The sequence below is a fragment of the Atheta coriaria genome, unplaced genomic scaffold (assembly GCF_025399875.1).
Source record: "Atheta coriaria isolate IRGN ID8LTWV9N9 unplaced genomic scaffold, Caltech_Dcor_3.1 hic_scaffold_10_pilon, whole genome shotgun sequence".
NCBI classification, from domain to species: Eukaryota; Metazoa; Arthropoda; class Insecta; order Coleoptera; family Staphylinidae; genus Dalotia; species Dalotia coriaria.
The window spans coordinates 5005436-5027333 of record NW_027045452.1 but is presented as its reverse complement, the minus strand read 5'-3'; the positions used below and the strand labels follow the sequence as shown (position 1 = coordinate 5027333).

The following is a 21898-nucleotide window of genomic DNA, read 5'->3' as shown; positions in this document are numbered from 1 at the left end:
CCTGCACAAGTCATTTGTCCATCGTACTGTGACGTGCATTTTTTGTTATTTTTCGCCGGGTATTTTAATAAACAAGCTAATGTGCACCAACTACGCAAACAGAGTTCGAGCTCAGGGAGGATATAAAATACGAAGCCAAGCGGAAATGGCAGGCCAGCGGCAAAAAAAAGCAGCGTAGAAAAATGAAAACGTAGTGAGTAGTCGAGCGGATGGAAGCGTTTTTATTGTGGCGCTATATTGTTGACCATTAGCAAAGTACTTCGCTCGTCGCGCTGGTCTTGCTGGTTGTCCTTTCGATCCTGCCGGTCGTGCATGGTCGCGCCGTTAGTGTTTTTAACTTAATGCCGCGTCGCGACGCCTCATTGAACCTTTTTGTTTACTCGCTCTGAGCGCGAATACGCGGCCGCGTTCCAAACAACAACTAGGTCAAGCAAATGAAGAAGTACGCGGTTATTAATTTTTCTATCAATGCTTCCATGCTTTTTACAAACAACAATTTAAAAAAAACTACAAATAATGTGTGTACAATACGTAGAAAAATGTTAAACAGCAAATACTATGTTGTAATTTGTTGCAGAAACTTGTAAATAGCGAATTTATCTGCACAAAGCAACTAGTAGAACGAAAAAAATAAAACATAATAAAAAGAAAAGAGCGGCAATAAGTTACGTCTGTGGGTAAGGGTTGAAAAGATGGGCTACTCCGGGGTACTCCTTTCGGAGTTCGGACGGAACGTAATGAATTTCTTTGTTTCCTTCATAAATATGTAAAGGTAAACCCCGGCTATCGGCGGTATCGACCGCTCGTTCACAGCACTTTGCACATTTTTCTCCGTCCGAGTAAAAGCAACCATTACATACCGAGTGTATCCCTATTCTCAATCTCACCCACACAAAAAAAACTGTCTGGCTTAGAGTGGTATTAAACGAAAATATTCATTTATAGGCTCGTAAAATAAAAAAACACGCCACGCGCGCGCGAACAAAAACACATGAATTAGTAAATTTTCGAAATCGTTCCGGCGAAAGCATAAAACCAACGCGGGTCTCGTTGTGACAGGATACGCGGGAGGACGCACCAGGATACGAGCTGATAAATAAATGAAGCGACCGCATCGCCGATAGGCCCTTCACACGTATCGTCGTATTTTTGCGCCGTCGCTCCGGTTCGGTTTCCTTGTGTTTCCGGCGCGGGTTCTTTATTTTTGCCAGCCGGGCGCCAGCTAGAAACATACAGCGATAGCGCCGATCGCCATTTTGATGGTAAATAATGCCTTTCGATTGTAAATTTTTACTGAGCGCACGCAGCAAGCAAACGTGACCGCAAAAAAAACAATTTTTCGTTTATTATCACTTGGTCTACTTGCCAAATATGCCTAGAGTGTTAGCATAGTAAAAACGCAAGTGAATTAGTATGATTAAACAAATTTTAAAATTATCATAAATTTTTTTACTACTAAATTACTAAACTAAATTACTGCCCATTCCAGTAAATTTTAAAATTTTGTCTAAACACAAATTAAAAATTAAAAAATATTCGCCAGGAAGCAATAAAACCCATATAAAAGGAAAAGATTACCAGTTTTGAAACATAATAGTAATGTTAATCCAGAGATGCATATAGACTGGATAATGTTTCATTTTCATTTCGTCCTGACGCGCGCAATGTTTGCCAACGCTCATGTGAGCAATTCACTACCGCCGCCAAATGCAAGAGGCAAAGTTTCGCGCAAGCCGCATATACATCTGTACACGGTTGCATCCGTCCCATTTCCCATATCCGACAGATGAGCGAGCAGCATTCGCCGTAATGAAAAATATCGACGTGCACTTCGCCGTACGCGAGCGTTTAATGAAAAGCGTAGTTCTGGAGAAGCAGCGCTGTAATGAGCACGCGAAGACGCGAAGCGGCCGTAAATACTCTCGAGTACCGATTTCGATTTTATATCGAAACTTTTCAAGACGGAGAGTTAATCAGAATCATCAAACCCAATGAATGAATACCTCCTACGCCATCCAACCACGCACGATAACTTACCTGCAACAAAAAGGAAATATAATAAGAATGTTTTATGATACAAATTAAATAAGTGAATACAAAAGATTTTGTTGCAAAACTCTTGAATTTTTATTTTTTTGTTAAGTCCGTATGCAGCGAAGCTTGAAACATACAAATGTAATCCAATAATTAAATTATTTTCAAGCCTCCCAGTCTAAATCCTTTTAACTTTTTTTTGCTCTCTCAAATTTACGAAGACGAAAAAAACAGGGCAAAAAGATCAATGTAAACAAATGCAAAGGAACGCGCTACCGAGAAAAGCGCACGTGCTGTGGGACACGAAAGTACAGCACCCATATCTACAAGGACGCAGCGGAAAAACAAGACTTCCTTTTTCGTGAGCGCCTTTCTTGTAATGTCTCTATTTTTTTTTTTTGTGCCCTCTTTCTTTCGTTCTGTATGTGTTGCCTTTTGTGCATCTCCGAGTTTGCGTCCTGCATACGCTTTGCTTGCAGGCCGGTGTTTACCGTTGACTGTTTACACGCATCCTAATATTTTCCTTCGACGCCGCACAATAAAAGTCGCAGGGAGGGCAACATGAAAGGCGCAACACAGAGCGGCGCAAACGTGAAAATAGGAAATAGGACTGTCGCGGAGGATATTTACTTAAATGTTAACGCTCGTCCTGCCGAAAGCGAGGCGCACACAAAGCAGGCGCATACAAATAAGGGAGGACGGCAAGGACGAAGGGGACATGCGAGGAACACCAATTTCTCGAAAGCTTTACAAGTGTAAAAACACACCGAAAAAGCAAAGACACTTTTTTCTTCGATATTTTCAATCTAAACATTTCCTTCAACACCTGCAATTATTACCAGACAGAAAAACGTTCAATTCAATCATTATAATTGGTTATTTTGAGGTAAATTAAACCATTGATAAAATAAATCAGAGTGCTCTAGATGAAGCAAAATAATAATTTGCAATATTCTCGCTCACTAACAAACAATATGCAATTGTTCGAATTTCGTGTTTGTTTTCCGATAAAATTTAAGTATCAATTATATATTATCAGTAAATTGAGACGCTTGTAAAAGTAAATTAAATTGCATTACTTTTTACGTTCGCTCATCAATTTTGTGCGCTATATGTTCATTGGCATGTCGGGCAAATGAGAAGCACCCGTCGAACAGAAAAAAATCGAACCAAATATACATTTGTCGATATCGGCTGGCTCGACTCGCTTCCACAAATCGTAGGTTATTTGAAAGACGAGTGGAATTTTCGCAATTTGCGTTTCGAAGGCTTCACGTTACAAAAATTCCAATTTTTTCTATGTTTCATCTGTTTTTTATTTATTTTTAAAGAGCGTAATACCATTTGTCGTAGATATCATTTTAGCCACTTTTTTAATAAAAATATGATGTATTTATTTTTGTAATTTACATATAAATTCTTTGTAACTAAATTTTTAAATTTTGTTTTTTACGATTTTCTGAGAAATATTGGATTAAATTAAATTTAAATTAATCCTGTGTGTAATATGATTTCAAGTAATGTATAATCATGTTCTGTAAATGAGAAAATCTTCATTAAATTAAAAATTTCTGATATATTCAACAATTAAATTAAAACAAATTGGCAAACAAATAATGCAGTTTTTGCACACATTGCAAAATGTTAACGCACATCAAGAGCAAGTGCGTGCGTAATAATCGCACGCATTTCACAAATAATTAAAATGCACAAATCGTCAAAGCACGGCCAACCTCCCCGAGTGCGCAATTTTCCCTAATTATGCGCATTACAATGTTTATGCGCAATGTATGTGTGCGGGCGCGTCAAGTGCAATCGTTGTGTCGGTTTTAATTCAATACAAAATCAAACGCCAAAACAGCAAAGCTCGTCGCCGCAGCCGCGCCAAAATGTTAAACGTAAAATTATAAACACGACCAAACGCACCAAATTGGAAATGGTGCAATAATCAAAGTCGAGTGCACAAAGATCTCAGGATTACGAATAATTAAACGTCACTCAATATTACGCAGTACAAATTATTATTTTCAAACGCATTCGTTTCACAAACAGAACACTATTGCATGACATCATTATTTTCTAAAACGCACAATGTAAAATGTTATATTTAGTGAGTATTAGGTGTGAAATGGAAATTTACAAGAAAAATCATATTCGGTATGGAAATTTAGAATTAAATCAAAATTGAATTTTATTGTTATGGAATTTTGCTGTAAGTTTCAATTAACGCTGATAGTGGATAGACAGAATATTATATTGTAAAGAGTTTGTCGCAGAAACGAACGATACAAGCGGAGCGTAAAAGCAATTAACGCGACGCGAAACAACGCAATGTCAATTTGTACACCTTGATTGGATTTCTTTGAAAACCAACATCTTTATCATCGTCTCCAGGTAGCCTTTACAAAGCCCCAGATTGCTGGAAATGTGTTCCCGAAATCTGAACACATTCCAATCATAACGCAGGGTAATTGTAATATTGCGATATAAACGGTGACAGGAATGTTAATAGTTTGGGACTGTTACGTCGCACATGAATGCCATTTTGATTTCATATTACTAGGGTATGATTCATATCGCAAATGAATGTTTAGGTGGAGAGGTTCCAAATAATCATATTTACCTACTGTTTTTAAATGTATGCATTAATTTTTTATCCTATTACATTATATTTTGGAAAAACTTTTTTATAATGTAAAATATCAAAAATTAATGTGTTTTCGGTGTTTTTAATTTTGAATTTTTCTTTTTAGCCATGTGCTTTAATCAAAATAATGACAAAAATATAAAATTCATATTTCAATTCAATTATAATACAAAAAATGTTGTTTTCCAAAAAAAAACCACAAAAAATCTGATAAAACATAGTTGATATATATTTTTTACTAGCTTTTGCCCGAGACTTCGTCCCGGTAGTGTTTAATAAAAATGTAATTCGTTTCGACTCTCTTGTTCTAGACATTGTATGTGTCAATTTTATCAATATGATTCGCAATTTTATTTTAAAGAAATTAATTATATACAGAATAGCTAATAATGCACTTCAGCGCGCCATCTCAGATTCAACTATTTAACTATAACTATGATTAAATCTCAATACCAACTTTTATCCTATAGAAAAGGCCGGTCTTTAGGGTTTTCCTGGCAATCATTCGAATTTTTCTCGACGTAAAAACCATCCTTGAACTTTAACAAACATTTTTAAAAAAGAATTGGCCAAATTGTTCTAGGCGTTTTTGAGTTATGCGCTTACCAAATAAATCATTATAGAAATAAAGGATAATAATTAGTTTTGACCACTTTATCCGAAGATTACCAAATACATCAGCATTCTAAGAAATTGCGCATTACGTGTCCGATTGCTTGATTAGACTAATTGTTGGACATAGCTGATCCCAATAGAACAAAGGGCGGGTGATAGAATAACCTCATCACACCCATCCGAAATTCGATCTGCTTGTTTGGCAAATTAATGAAATGATTACGCGTCGATTGCTTTAATCAATTGAGCTGCTTAATATCATCATAACCTAAAATGTACGTATACATACAATATACCTATCTATCTTTGATACAATGAAAATCATTAGTAAAGTCAAAGTTCGATTCGGATTGAAATAGAATAAAACGTTCGGCAATGAAAATACATAATTTATCTATTTCCAATTGGCAGTGATGGTGATGAGCACGCTCAGCACGCAGTTTACTCGACGAGGAGAACGATTTGCATGTGTTTGTGATTAAATCGAATCGCGCATTGAAAGTTTACGACTACCGGCGATTTCTATGAACACCGAACAGAAGGGTGTGAGGGTAAATTATCGAGGCGCAAATTGCTTATGCCGTCTCTCGCTAAAATCCCAACCTCGCCACCACACAAAGCTTTATGCTCGATTATCGCAAATGCATATTGAATAATATTTGCTACTTCACTAGAAATCGTAAACAAACTCAATGGCTGCCCATTCACAAATTTAATTTCGGCAAGCGGAGCGCGTATTTACGCTGATGGTAAATTTAAACAGTCATTTCGGCGTATAATTAGAAAAAACACACAAAACAAATACAGCAAAACGTTAATTCGCAAATCGAAAGCATAAAAAAGAAGTGCGCATGTTAGTTCAAATATTTGCATTCGTTCTAAGGGTGGTTTTTCCGCGTGCATTTACATTTACTTCGACCGGTTTCGTTCTGTTTTGGTGGTTTTCGCCGCTCAGCAGAGGGTTGCGGTTGCTTTCTCCAATTAATTCCTTCGGACGCCATCGCTTTCTAACGCAGCGCGTTGTATTGCCTTTAATTCATTAACAATTAATGAATATTCAACAAATTCAACAAGGAACACAGACTGCGGAAATGAGCGCGGAAAGAATGCGGTGGACAAAATTCAAATTTATTTTTATCACTTTTGTTTGGTTTCCACGGTTTTTGTCGGTCACGTTTTGTATTGACGCAGCATTCTTGTTTGCACTTGTTATGACAAACACATTAAAAATAATAATTGCAAGCAAATAGTGAAATTAAAGCATAATTACTAAAAAAATAATCGACATAAACTTTATACCAGTATTATTTATCTGGAAAATCTGTAAATAGTATTAACGTTACTATTTTTGGAAAGCGCAAAACAAACTGATTAATTATATTTCATAAATTCGTGACAGAAAATTTGACGGTGTGTCGCTCACGATATTTCCCACTAAATCATTTTTTGCCAATTCAAACCTAAAGCAATCCAAAATACAAAATTAACAAACATGCGATTGTTAAAAACGGCGATCGATTATAAATGCACAACACCAAAAAAACATTTCATGTTCTACACCTGTTCATGACATGTATATTAAAGAGAAAAAATGTTGAAAATACAAATTATTATTCCCGTTTTTTTTTCGCTCGCGTCAACTTGACATGCTAATATCATCATTTAATAAAAGTGATAATAGAGTAATTACATTCTCATTGCACTACGGGTACTCTTTTGTTCGCAGCTTGACGGGCGCACTCGTATAATTATGATATAATGTGATGTTCATAATTCGGATGGCGTTAAATTACTTTTGCGTTCGTTTTGTTCCACCCCTTCCGCTTTCGTGTATTTTTTTTTCTTGTTTTTAGCTCGTCTTGAACATGAGCAATGTCTGGCTAATGATTGCACATTTTCTCTATTTTCTCAACTTCCGGTTTTGGCATAGTGGGGCGCAGGATGAATTCGTTTTCTCGCTTTTTCGTTTCGTGCAATGATTACAGCCCGAAGAGACGGACTGCTCACCGCTACCGCCGGCGCCGCCACACCGCCACGCGAAATGCTCATGGGAAATTTGGCGAATTTTACAACTCGAACCAATTTCCACACTCTGTCGGGCTTGGCCGGCAACCACCGGCCCAGCCACCCGGAGTAATAGAGTGCGAAGCTAGCGCACACAATGTTTAATAAAAGCTCACGCTTCAGCATTACATCAAAATGGTGGAGAGAATAATAAACAACGAAATATTTTCAAATCGATGGGTTTAAATGTATGCCATGGGTAAATATTCATATCAAAAGTTACAAGTTACAATTTAGCGTTTATTGCACCAATTTCAGAATAAAAATCACACAAAATAGCAATTTTATCAAATTGGACACGCAACATTTTATCAGCCACATGTTTCAAAACAGGAAACACTCATATTTCAGTCTACAAACGAAAATATTAAAATTAAAGGGAGCGACTTTTAATAACCAAGTATTATTCTTCTAACTTATAGTTTTCGCAATTTCGAACATTTGTCCTCAACGGAAGAAAATAAACTTGATTCACCGCCTTCACATTCACGCAATCAGCACCTGCACACTGTGAACCCCGCACATTATAAACATTTCTGATTCCCAAGCCTTGCATATCCTTTAACTTTCCGACTGGATAGATCATACTCATGAGTGAATTGCACTCACAACTTTCTCATCTTTCAACTTCAAAACTAAACCTGACAAAATAAAATAAACACAAGGTAAAAATGCAAGTTATCTGTTTGTCAGCAGTTACAAAATTATTTATAAAAGAAAATTTAATACTGCATGATGTATTTTACATTATGATGTTATTTCATAAAAGTTTACTTTTCCAAGTTTGACACATTCATCATGTGAAGTTGAAAGAGATTAGATGACACGGCATTGCATGACAATCGCGAGACGTTTACGTTGGCCGGACACAACAAAATAATACCCCAAGAGTGTTAATTATATTTGCATATTTCCACCCCCAGGGCAATGAATTCACGTTATCGGCGCGCTTGAGTGTAGGCAAAGTGACAGCGAAAAACCATTCATTAACACTTGCTTATCGTGGAATAAACTTTTCACTTTTTTTCTAGTTTTAGTCGTAGCCATAAATTACTAAATTGCATGCGATTTAAATACGTAGTTTCTGTCCACCTCGTGCGTATAAATTAATTTAAATTTAACACAAGCTTTTACGTAAAATAACACATAACTTTTGTATTATCAAAGCGTTGAAACTATTTGTTAAAAACGGCTTTCACAGCCGGAAACACTTTGACCGTTCGGACAGTTTATCAAGCCATATGTATCGGGAATAATTTCGCTGTTGTTTTCATCGCAATTGTGCGCGAAATATGAAAAGTGCACCAACGAAGAATTGTTTTTGTGCTCGTCTAGCATATTGTAAGCGCGGAACGACGTAGAAATGCGGAAAACAGTAGAAACGAGCCGAAACGCATCGCACGGAATAATCGGGAACGAATGCGATTGATGCAAACGTATTTTTTCGTTTTCTCTGTCTCGCCGTGGCCCCGCGACTAACCAAAACAGCATAAAAAAATACTCACCCCGAGCTGCTCGCGCGCGCAAAAAAACCGAATGGGACGGAAACAATTTTTCCATCCGGAACCATCCGGACTCCGAGTGAAATGTGTTGTGAGCTATGTGAGAACCTCGAGTACGCAATGAAAATTAAATTATGGCCGCGTATAAAATTCAACATGTTCTGATTTACGATGTTTTTACGATGAGAAGCTAATCCGTTTTAGTATACGTGCAAATTCACAAAGGATATCTATAGGAAATGTATAGGAGAACAGAATCAATTTTACGTCCTGTGTAAACACACCATTTTTCGCCCACCACTTCACATAATATATAAATTACAAAAACACAAAATAAATAAAAATTTACCGCCCTAGGGTGGGAAAAATCAATTATCCACGTAAGTGAACAAACAAAAAAGTAAAGCACCTAACATATATCCTCTATACCACTTTTAGATTTAGAACAAAAACAAGCCAAATGAAAAGTTGTCCAAGGACGAAGAGAAATGAGCACGTCGCGAGTGAAAGCGTCCTCCTGCAAACCGAGTCCAAAATAAAACAAATCAAATTTCGCAATTTTTCAGTTTCGCCATTCTCGCGCAGCGAAAGGATCAGCACACGCCAGCCAAGCTCGTCCTTGAGCAGCGTGTGCACAAAAAGGGAAAAACGCGCGCAAAGTAATTTTCTTTATCGCATTTTCGACGCGCGCGGCGAAAATCTGCGGCCATCTCTCAATCTCACAGGAAAATTTTTCCTTCGCTCAGTTGATTTGCTCCTTGATTACTTACCCAACACCACAGTAAGTATTACGTAATTGTATAAGTATAATTATTATAATTGTCGATTTTCTTTCGTGCCAACGTCCAGTTTGTACAAACACGAACACAGCTCTTAAAATAGCCACATGCAATCGACCAACCAACACAATAACAATAACACCACAACCCCTTTCTCTCGAATAACCTGGTCGTGCTATTTCTGCGAGAATGTATTATATGTTATGATGCATTCGCTTATTCCGAGCCTCGGCCATTGCTTGTGAGAGGCAGCGCAACTAATAGAGTTATATATTCGATTACGAGGGTGCACATAAAACGCAACCCACCAACAAACACACAATATCACCCCTGCTCAGGTCTCCTTTATCATGTAATGTCAAAACTGGGAATGCGGGGCTTCATGTTGCAGATGCTAGATGCTCGGATGAAAATTGAGAAATTCTCGGAACGCAAGATATCCGGATGGTATGAAAACATGCGCCTTAAATCACAGTTAATTCGTTCCACATTTTATTTTCTGCACAAATATATTTCTTGTAAATCATCTTTGTTCGCAAAAATTTTTGTTTGTTATGATTGTATGAAGTCTTGGATAAATTGACGAAATTTATCACGTTGGATCATGAGAGGATTACGCTCGGATAGAAAGGAAAAACTTTAATTAGATTTGCAAAAAAAAATAGTTGGAAACATTTCTTTTCTTTGTGCGCGTTTTTTTTTTATTCTCGGTTTCCGGTTAAGACTTGAGTATTAAGCCGGGCTTCTTCACGTCATAGTAACGGGATCCCTTGGCGGGGCTTTCATTCTCATCCTTCCATCCGACGAACATTGGAAGAAAAGTCATACTCAAAGTTAACGGCCAAATACTATTTCTTTGTGTGCAATTTTTCTTTTTCAAAAATAAAAAAAAATCGTTCAAAATTATTTCAAGTGCCGACGGCGCAAAGGTGAAAACTTGTCGGCCCCCCAGTAAAAATAAATGCCATTCAAGCGGTGGCGACGCAACACAATGGAATGAGGAATCGGTGGGAAATTAGCTCCGGGGACGCAACCGCAGAGCACAGCGCACAGTTTGACAAAAGGACGAGAGCGTGGAAGGCAATTTGACGTGGCGCTGGCTCGCACGACGGACGTTAAGGTAAATTAGAAAATCGTCGACCTGACGCGACGATAAGCGCCGACAATGACAATGACAATGACGCGATGGCACCCACGCCAATAAAAGAAATTTCGCCCTTGGAATCCTGAAATGAACTCGAATCGACTCCGAAAGCACTCCGCAGTGCCCGCAAGAAAGCGCCGACAGCCGAACAAAAAAGGCACACTCAAAGCGACCTGCAAAGACAATGGCTAATCTCTGGGATTCGTTCCAAAAAAGCTAATAATATGTGAGCACCCGTGCAATTGCACAAGGACTAACCGGATTAGGAGCGAAATTACATCTTCTAGTCCAGATCTCTTTTTTTTAATTTGAACTATTTCTATGCATTAGTAATGAGAACGTTTCAGCTAGTCTATTTGCACTAAAACCTATAAAGTCTAACGCAATAAATGCGTTATATATTTCCAAGAAACTTCTTCAATATCCTCTCGCCTACACTAAGTCAGCGAAGCTGGATCAAGAAAAATGTAACAATGTTCGAACACGTTACGCGTATAAATATAACCCATCCAAGGCGCAATTTTCACACATTTTCCTTGTATATAATAAAAAGAAGAAGAAAAATACGCGAGAAAAAAAATCCATCGCAAAAGTTTCACTTCACTCCGCTTCACTTCATACAATAACGTCGGTATTGTTGTGTGCGTCCTGTTGCTGTTGGTAACTTTTTCTAATGTATATTTTTGCGACTGCGCGACAAAGTCTATTTTCGTAACGCGTGCGCCAGTTTCGCGCTGTTCTTTTTGAAGCGTTTTGGGATGACAAACCGTCAACTCTGGTGCGCATTATGCACGTCAGCTACATGTCCTTTCGCTACGGCTGGCGCGCGCGCGGGAAGGCTAGTATGAGTAATGCATGCGCTTCTGTTGTCGTCGACAGGACGAGGAGTGCATCGTTACATATTTTATGCTGAGCAGGAAGCGATATGTGTCGCCGACATTAGATACGCTCGCGTGTCACCAGAAAGGTCGATTTGAAACTTTTTTTTATTCCTGGTGTGTAGCTGGTCTCGTAAAATTTCAAAAATGCATTCAACTAATTCCGTAAATAATTTAGTAGTTTAGTAAAGTAGTTTAGTCTACTATACTAAACTACTTGACCAAACAACTTGCTTACTGGAACAGTATTTTTTTACTTTGACATTCATTAAATTTATATTCCTAGTTGGTGATTGTTAGTATTTGTATTCGGCAACTCGTGTTCATCAAAATGTACAATAACCGGGTACAATAAACGGCGAGCGGTTGTTGCGGAGCCGTTCGTGTCGTGTCGAGGGTGCTGTTTTGTTGTTTTAACAAATTGTCTATCGAGTACGCGCCCGCCGCAACAATAGCGCAAAACAATGACGGACTCCGATGCCGGGCGCTGCAATTTGTGAAATTGTGAAAACTGCGAAAACGTTTCGGAAAAACAATGTATACCACACAATCACACACAGACAAAGCGATTGTGTGTGCGCTTGAGATGGGTGACAATAACTTCGATCCTGCCAACGGTTCAATTTGTTATTTTATTTTCGCGCACTCAACCAATAACAAAAAAAATACCTACATGAAAAATGATGAAAAAACCGCAATATTATTCGTTTGTTGATTTTACAAAATTGTTATTGTTTATCCGCATGCGATATTTGCGAGTCGGGGAGTTTTGGTGCAATTGAAAGAAATTGCAACATGCGCATGAAAAGGTGTGTATAAACAATGTGCCATTAAGGTCTATTGAACGCCGGCGGTTAGTTGACACAGCATTGTTTGCACAATCTTTTTTCTATGATTTGCTAAATTGCTAAAATTGTTAGTTGTAAAAACAACAAAACATTGTATATTAAATTTTGCCAGTTCCGGTATTTTAACAGATGAAAGCAATCTGTTTTTTCAGCTTCTAAATTTATATTAATTTCATATTTCCGCCTAAACAATATTCATATGCCGCGCGTTTTTGTGAATTTTAATTTTATTACACTCGCATTTTATGCGTTTATTCTACAACGCTTTACTATATTATATATTAACGTTGTTGCCAGTGGCGGCGGCACCGCCGGTAGAACGATAACGCTACGCAGTGTGCGAACGAATTAAGGACATAATGAAATTTCGTAATTTCCGCACGCTTCTTTTTTTCGTCCTTCCTCGCGCTCTACTAGTGCCGGGCGAGGTGCTCACAGGGTTTCCTTCCGGTTCGCGGGGTTTACTTATAATCCTCTGCGCGGTTTTTTTTTCTGCCTATCCCAACACACCAGCTGCCCTTAGCGCATTTGCAAAGTACGAACTGGCAGCCGACTAAACACAAAGTATAAGTAACGCCGTTTTAATCTAGACCAAAGTGAAAAAAATCAAGTGAAACACAATATTTATGTTTATATATAGGTATAGCTTATTATATAACTAGTGCAAAAAGTGAATTTTTATATGTATTACGAGAGAATACAGCTTTTTTTGCTGAAAAATGCAATTTTTCTAGTGCACGCTGGAGAAAAATTTTAATAAATATAAATGTTATCTTATAAACATACTAAAAAGATACCTAAGTTTTTAGATCCAAAAAAGGTTTTTTATTTGTCCTGACAAAAATGTAGTGCAAAAATTGTTTTGAATGAAAAAAAGACAAAAACAAAATTCTCCCTAATAGGAAATTGTTTCAGATATTTTAAATGTTGAAACAAAAAAGAATAGCGTCAGTTATGTCATGAGAAGCGGGCGCATTTCTTATTCTTTTATGCGTAGCTGGGCTGTTATTGCTGCGCTGCTTTCCGCAAGGCTAATCCGGCTCGTGATTGCGCGAATAAGCGCCGCAAGATTGCTCGAGATTGCCGGCGAATTATCGTATTATATATTTTATGATTAAACCCGCGGTCGGCGAACGAAAAACGAAATGAAAACCGTATACAAACAAAGAATCGCAATAAAATAAAACAAATACAATTATTATATCCGGCAAAAGGCAAAGAAGTAGTCGTAAAAATCAATTTTCCAATGGGAGTGTCATTATATACCTAGTGGTTTATAAATCAATAATATCCTTTAAAAATATTTTAACTGCAAATCTGAGTTAGGTAGTATGTTTGTTACGATTTCACGCAAAAGCGACTCAACCACTTTTGAAAAATTTTGTTTTGGAGATACTTGTAGTTTAAGAGCCCGTGACGGCCAGACTTACTATTCCCTGAAAATTTCATGTTTAAACAATTTAACTTTTGCAACTCTCATACACTTTCAATGCGTCTGGCAGGATGATAGACCCGACCAAACTGTCTGGCGTGAAAGAAAACACAGTTTCATAGCTCTCTGCATAATGTGTATCAAATTCAGCTTTCCTAATATACCGAAAGTGAAAAAATTAAAAAATATTATAGTTTAGGGGTGTCTGGCTAGGGTTGGAACCATACCAGGTGTCTGGCAATGAGCAGCGCATGTTGTAATAATGATACGAACAAAATATGTAAGGTTACATAATTGGGGATCGTGCTTACCTGTATTAGAGACACACAGACAAAATTTCATCTTTCCTAAAATGACGAATGTCTGGCCGTCACGGGCTCTTGCTCTATTGGGACCATAGAAAATAAAATAGGCTACTTTTTGTCGCAAAATATAAAATTTTAAAAATCTTATCAAATAAAGAATAAAAATTTATACGGTGCATAAATCATAATTTGCACATTTCTTATTTTTGAAGTAAAAAGCCCATGAAACAAAAAAGTAAATAGTTAAGCATAAAAACCTAAACAGATAAAGTCATGAGCAAAAGCTAATATTATATAAATACAGATGATTATCGAGCTGAATGTTACATGTTTTCCAATTACCAGCCAATTGCACATGGCACGCACGTGTTATAGTCCTGCAAGCCTTCTTTCGTTTGTTACGCCCGTTCGAATGGAAATGAAGAGGGCAATTCAACGGATTATATCGAATGCGACTAAGTCGATTCGCTAAGCTGTGGGACTCGTGGAGTCAGTGGGTTTACATTAGGATTTCCATTCGAGAGCGCATTGAATGCAACTGTTAGTTACATTCCGTGCATTTTCGGTTCACGACTCGATGGTATTTCGATACGGTTGTATATTGCTTCTGCGTCGTTGAGAATCGAGCCGCAGTTCGATAGTTATCGCATGGTTGGTGTTTAGGAAGTCGATTTGTTTAGGTTTTAAGTACTCGCAGCTGCAGGAAAACACGACCTGCATACAAGATAAGATAAGATTGCAGCTAGAATTTAACTTTTGATGCAACATTTCTTCCGCTTCTTTTTTTTCGTTAAGCAAAGAAAGATTTCCGTCCTCATTAATTTTCTTTTTTGCATTCGCCCACTGCCACCATGCCTTTTTCCTCGCAAAGTTTTAGAGCACACGCAGTCGACTGAAAAAGTCCCCTAATTAAAAGCTTCCGTCTCGAATAATAACGGCGCGACGAAGATGCTGTTGATAATAAGGCGTCACTCGTCACCCAACACGTGGCTAGCCCTTCTTTTTACTTATTCATCCCTTACAATGCGTAGGTACGCGCCTCCGGCGTAAGATTTAATTATAAATTTAATTATTTTTATCATATTATCAAATTTACTTCGTGTCCCAAGGAAGCAAAAGTACAAACGTCATCGTGCTATAGGTAAACAATCGTGCAAAAGACGGAAAAATCCAGCGCCGAAACAAAACGAAAACAGAACATAATTAGTCCCAAATTGGACGTTTGCTTATTGTTATTTCAATATCGCGAGTGTCTTGGAGTTGAATATAAAACAGAGCACCCCACACAGTTCGCTTTGATATCATTTTTCGGGCGCCGGTGTATTGTTTTCATTAAATTTAATTTCGTCTGATAATTGCTCACTCTCGTGCACTGTGGGCACTGCGGCCCAGTGAGTACTAATTTTTACTCTGCATACAAAACGTCTCAAACACATTTAAATTTTAATTAAGACGTTTTCATCTGAAATGAGGTAATTTCGAGGGTAAAAACGCCTCCAAGTATTTGCACCGCATCCATTCTTGTAGATCTTGTCAAATAACAATAGAAACTAGATGGGATGATGAGGAATACAGTGTCTGAAACTAGTTTTGGAGCTAGTTTGGCAAACGCACGTCTAATTCGATTTAATTAATTCAAATCTATCAGAGTGCAACGCTATTCTCCTAGCTGGAGAGAAGTGTGCAGGGTTGGCAGAGAGTTATTTAATTATGCTCGTCTCCGTAAGCTGAAGCATCGTGCAAGTTTTGGTTCATCGCACACAAAACCAGGAAGCGCATTCGTTTTCATCTCGGCGTACACATTGAACAAACGTCGCAACTGTCGCAATCAACGATTGTTTAAATACGCCGCATCGAAATATGAGCAACTAAGCTTTGTTTAAGATTATAATTAGCAATCAATTGATACTTACTCAAATCAATTCGAACAAAATGTTTAATTGGAAAATTCTATTTTATTAGAAACCTGATTCGCCGTCAACTTGACGCACGTTAATTATTAAATTCATTAATTAGCCTTCAAGTTATTTTCACTTCAATTGAAAATTCGCATTCGATTCTTGTGAAGGTATTCAATATCAATTAATTAAGGTGGCATCGAATTGCAAGCGCTTAACGAGTTCGCATCGTTATTGGATTTTAAATTTTATTTGATTTCATTTAATTTAAAAATGTTGGTAACAATTAAAAAAATGTTTACCAAAATACTAGAAGCTAAATTTTTAATTTAGTTCCGATTTGTATAGGCAAACATAAAATATAAGTAATGCAGTGCGTTGGTACGCCCACGCAAAAGTTATGAACCAGCAAACTCACCGAAACTTTGGACATTCACTACCCAGCGAGCTGAGGGAATGGAAATAATTGAAACGCAAATGTCGAATGGCGGGCGTCGCGCCCGCAAGCCGAATACTCTCGCATCGAAACTCACCTGAAACAATAGAAACAGAACAATTAGCGAGCGCGCTTTAAAGTTTAATGCTGCGGCTCGCAGGACTATAATAGAGAGGCCCTATGCGTACATCATTGGACTGCCGCGCATGCGCATTCAGTAGAATCTGATGGGATTTCATTTTACAGGCGTAGCAAACTGGCAAAACTGATTACAATCGTATTTTTTTAATTTGTTTGCTACAGTTTTCAATTAAAAAAAATTAAAAATGCCTTGTAAAAATTTGTTGCAAAAAGTAACATTTACTTAATTTACTTAATTGAATAAAAATTTATTTCAGTTACATGTATCTATTATGAGTAAATAATAATGACACAACATTTTTTTGCCATTCTTAAGAAATAATTACGAATAGCTATAATTGCAGTAAATTACAAGCCGAAACAACAATAAAATTTTGGTCTTGTTAGCCGCCGAACAAATTACACTAAGCGTGCGTTATTGTTCGATTACATTATGCAAGTGCGACCGACGATTACGTAAATCGCGGCAGCGAAGAAACACGCGCGCCCGACTGTTTTGGAACGGGGCCCGAATGAATCCAAAAATTCGCGATGTGTGACCGGCCTCGCACGCGTCCGCTCGCCTGCCCGTTACGGCACTATCATCATTCGGCAAGCGCAGACATTTTGGGGCGTTCGCCGTCACGCTGTGCGATTTTCCTCGCTTGCTTGACCACCAAAATTCACTACTAGGTTACACAAAACCGTTAGTCACTGTGTTATATTTTATTTATTTATAGGATAAAAATGAATCGCAAAATCTGTTGGTAAGCGCATAACTCAACAACGCCTAGACCAATTTGGCCAATTCTTTTATTTAAATGTTCGTTAAAGTCCAAGGATGGTTTTTACGGCGAGAAAAAATCGAATAATTATCGAGAAAACCCTGCATTATTAGTAAATCTTTATATAATTAATTTCTTTAAAATAAAATTGCGAATCTTATTGATCGAATTGACCCATACTATGTCCCAAAACAAGAAAGTAAAAACGAATTATATTTTTATTAAACACTACCAGGGCTAGGTCTCGATCAAAAGCTAGTATTCGATACAAATTTAACAAACCGTTTTTTTTTCTTTCGTGTGAAAATTGAGTAAACATTTATTTTTATTTCCAGGTGTTAAAGGTGAAATTCCGTTAATTCCTCGAGCCATGAGAGGCCGTTTAGCCGGACCAATTGGTAATGTCAGCCGCGGCCGCCGCCGCCGTCGTCTTGGCACGAGCCCGGTAAACCGAGAACAAAACCCACAGAACTAAAACTAAATCCGTGTAAAATGCAAATGGGGGTGAACGCGCATTTATACCACCTGCTTCAAACCTTAACACACTCCACCTATATACCAATTCACGGTTGGCGAATACTTTGTGGAAACTTTGCGCTTTTCTAAAACTGCGAACTCCGAACATAAAATTCCCGCAACCGACAGTGCCAAAAGTGATTGTAAAACAACTCGTAGAGTTTACAGGACTGGTACGAGTGGTACACTCGCGGGGTGCGTGTTTGTGAGTTGCCCCTACGTGCATTAACCATCAATCTATGTACAAGGTGTGCGATTCGATACAACGTCGACATAACGCGACCTCTGGATTGCAAACACACCTTGACAGCACGCTTCCTCGATCTATCACGGGTGCTAACTAACTATCTCATTAAAACTTTTGCAATGGAGACGCGAACTTTCACGCCTGTCCTATTAACGTGCTTAAATTTAATTTTTACAAGCCACATGCGCCATCTATACGCACGTAGTTATAAGCAAGTCCTTGAAGGAGATTATCTCTTTGAATAACGCTCACTCAAAAGAAGGGGAGTTTTACACAAAAGTGCGAAGCTTGTGTGCACGCACCCTTCGGAATAATCGAGAGAAAAATTGATTTATATCCGGTTTTCTTAGGCGTCTAATTCCTCAAAGGCGACCCCGAACGCCTTCTAATCTTACTATGCTCCCCGGCGCCGCCACCAATCGACGCCTCTGCTTTCTTCTCGGAAAGAAGCAGGAGCTCAGAGGTGTACCCCACCCGCCGATATCATAATGCCGCTAATGATGATAATAAAGCCGAAAATGTGTTGCACTTCCCACGGTCTGGCTCCCCTGCGCCAAATCCCACGTAGAAAATTGCCAAAAATTTATTCTGCCAGCCGGGCGAAATTGGAAAAATAACAAATTGCGTTCGAGATGATGAAAAAATAAAAGAGTGAAATATTTTTTTCATTCACTCTTGAATTTCATGCGAATTCAAACACCCAGTGCGTAAGAATTTTCCAAGTTGATAGAAAATTTGATCTGTTATCAAAAAACTTCATGACGCAAGAGAGCGCAAAAAAAATGCGCTTGTCGGTTGTTTTCTAATTCGATATATTATATCGATATATCCACGATACATATAACCAATTTTGGGAGCCCGGTTGGTGCGAATGCCTTCGGGGTCGCGTTCTGCTCTCCCGTTCGGTTCGCAACGCAAGAAAATGGAGCAAAATCGTCGATAAGCAGCAGCATTATAGTTCGGATGGGCAATATTCTACCGTTTTCCAATTCCTGCCAGCACTAGATGCACACAAGCACACACCAATCTACCACCAACACATGTACACGCAAGAAAGAGCGAGACGCCTACGCACGAGCGGCTAGCTGGTAGCCCGATACTCCGATAGCTTCATTTTCCGCAAAAAGCAAAAGCGCACGCCAGCAATATTGCGCGCCGTGGACAAGGAAACGCGACTGTTCTTGGTTGTATGTGCGCGTTAACGTTATTGGCCTGCACGGCTGCACGACGTGCGGAGCGGCGATATAGGTAACTTACGAGTTACGCCGCCAAAGAGTAAGAGCCGCTCTAGATAACCGAGTTGCCATAAACATATAAACAAAGTGAACGCACCAACGAGAACCGGCGTTTTTCCAGTAGCGCAGCAGCAAAAAATTGAATTAGCTCACATACACAGCGCCCTCTGACGTCGAGTAGTGTTATCGTAATTGAACCAATTCGAAAAAAAATTACGATGTAAACAAAATGTACAGCGCCCTCTAAAAGGCAATAGCACTAAAATTAGTATCTCAACAGTATCAAACTTGCAAAACATGTCAAACGAACGTAAATCTCAATTAGTTAGCACTACACTTCGCGAAAATTGATTTTAGAGTGATGACATCAACTTGCACTGCCTTCCCATCGATGTTATTAAGTGGCGCTTTGTTGATGCATTACTCATTCATTCTCGGCGCACAGAAATTGGCATTATTTACATATAGGTATACGAGCTGTCAAAGTTTTGCAGCGCGCTAAGTTTGCGAATAAATTTTAATACGGCTGCTCCACGGCGCGGCGCGCGGTTGCGATACGCACACCACCGCTGCCGCCTCCGCTTGATTGATAGTGGGTTTTAACGGGACGGCCATCAATGCACGATGACGATGATAAATGTGCTTCGCGCGAGCGTTCCGCGCCCGTAGTTTCTGCATTTGCGAATGCGTTTCAGCTGTGCAGCACTCAAGAAGCAGCAGCCAGAGCACATTCAAATCGAATGTTTTGAATTGCGAGCTGGTAAATACCGCTCTCGCGAAGCATCTCGCAAATAAAATAAACATCGACAGCGTTACGAGTCATTACATTAATGTAGACTATTTATTCATAGATGGCGCTGCATGTTAAAATGATGGCGGCTAAAAAGTTTACGGCTTGTCTAAAACCCACCCACGAGCATCTTTAATGTATCTTAGCGCCCGCGCGCGCGTAATTACAATGTGTAATTAAAACGAAATGCCGACACAAAACATGCCGTTTGTCTTCCGCGCCGCCGAAAACTTGCAAACCTCGAAAATTACGATCATGGAACAACGACAGATGTTACCATTGTCACAAATTGCAATGTGCAATCGAGAAAAGTGTCGAAATGGGGCTCTGAAAGTTGTTTTAAAATATATCTCTTAATAATATCGACATTATTATACGTGTAGTGCAGTAATATAATATAATCAAACAACATTCACTTTTCTTTCTTTCATTCCGAATGTGTTGTTATGTTGCACTTCGCAACAGAATAATCGTCACTACAAATGCAATTACGCATTGCTAATGAGCTGCGCAAACAAGTCGACGACACCAGAGCGCTGCAACTAATTGCATGCCGCGTGATGAGTGATTGCAAACACAACCGATTGAAAATGGTCAAGGTCTCTTTTGTAAATAGAGACAAAGGTGTTACCTTCAAATCGAAATTAATTACACAGCTTAGTATATTTATTAGTTTTTTTTTTTCGTTGGTTCGATTGAAACAAGTAAATATTAATTTATTTACGGGATGTTGCATAATGTTATTAGTGTTTGTGCGAAAAACAAACACTATAAAGATAAAGCATCTCTCGAATGGCAAATGTTGGGAGTTTCAGTTGACGCCGCCGCGTTTCGGTGATTATTTCTAATTAACGTCAATTTAGCAGTCGGCGTTCCGTGAAATCCGACATTCTTTATCTCTTCATTATTAAAACATCGATACAAGCTTTCGGGCGAGGCTTTTGGCAGCCAAGCCGGCGCTCGGCAAAAGCCAGACAAATAAAGTCCACGGCTTTCTACGTGAATTTGCGTGATTGTATCGTAAACAAATTTTCGCAAACAAACCCCCGGCTAGAGCCTTGCACTGCTTAATTTATAGCCGTATTTCTTTCCTTTGTGTTTTTATTTTCCGCGTAGCATTTCTGGAAATCGAAAAATCAGCACAACGACCCGACGCGCATCGGCTAAACGAGGAAAAATGCGAGATGCACACGCCGGGACAAGAATAAAGTCGAACGTAAATGAGAAGAATAAAAAATAAGAAAACAAAGCGCAGCAATAAATGGAGTCGAATTTCATGCCACACCATCCGGCGACGCGGGGATTTGATTTCATGATTTCTTACGCCGTGGCGTCGTCTCATTTGCATCGCGGCTCGATTTACTTAATTTGCGCGACCGACTGCGCTTTCTTCGCTAGTAATTTTCTCTCGTTGATGACGGTAACGCGCTGGCTATCAATATCACTTACTCAGTCATACGCTTCAAATTAATTCTTGCTCTAATACTCGCTCATTAAAGCGTTCACTATTTATACGCATTTAATTTTTTTTCGTCCATCACGTTTCACTTTTCACTTTTTAAGTTGAATTTTAATAACGCTGGCACGAAAAAAAAACGCAGTTTACAAAATAAACAATTGCAA

The 21898-nt window shown here is 38.6% G+C and overlaps 1 protein-coding gene across 3 annotated transcripts in view; it reads right to left on the bottom strand.

Moving 5' to 3' along the window:
- The window catches only part of LOC135801034 (furin-like protease 2), a 133312-nt gene that overhangs the window by 98975 nt on the left and 12439 nt on the right, over positions 1 to 21898 (bottom strand). Inside the window, exon 2 of one of the 3 annotated variants that reach the window (XM_065314397.1) lies at positions 16565 to 16679. The exons of the other annotated variants lie outside the window; for them this stretch is intronic. The gene's annotated coding sequence lies outside the window, so the exon portion shown is untranslated. The remainder of the gene's footprint in view (positions 1 to 16564; positions 16680 to 21898) is intronic. 3 annotated transcript variants of the gene reach the window in all.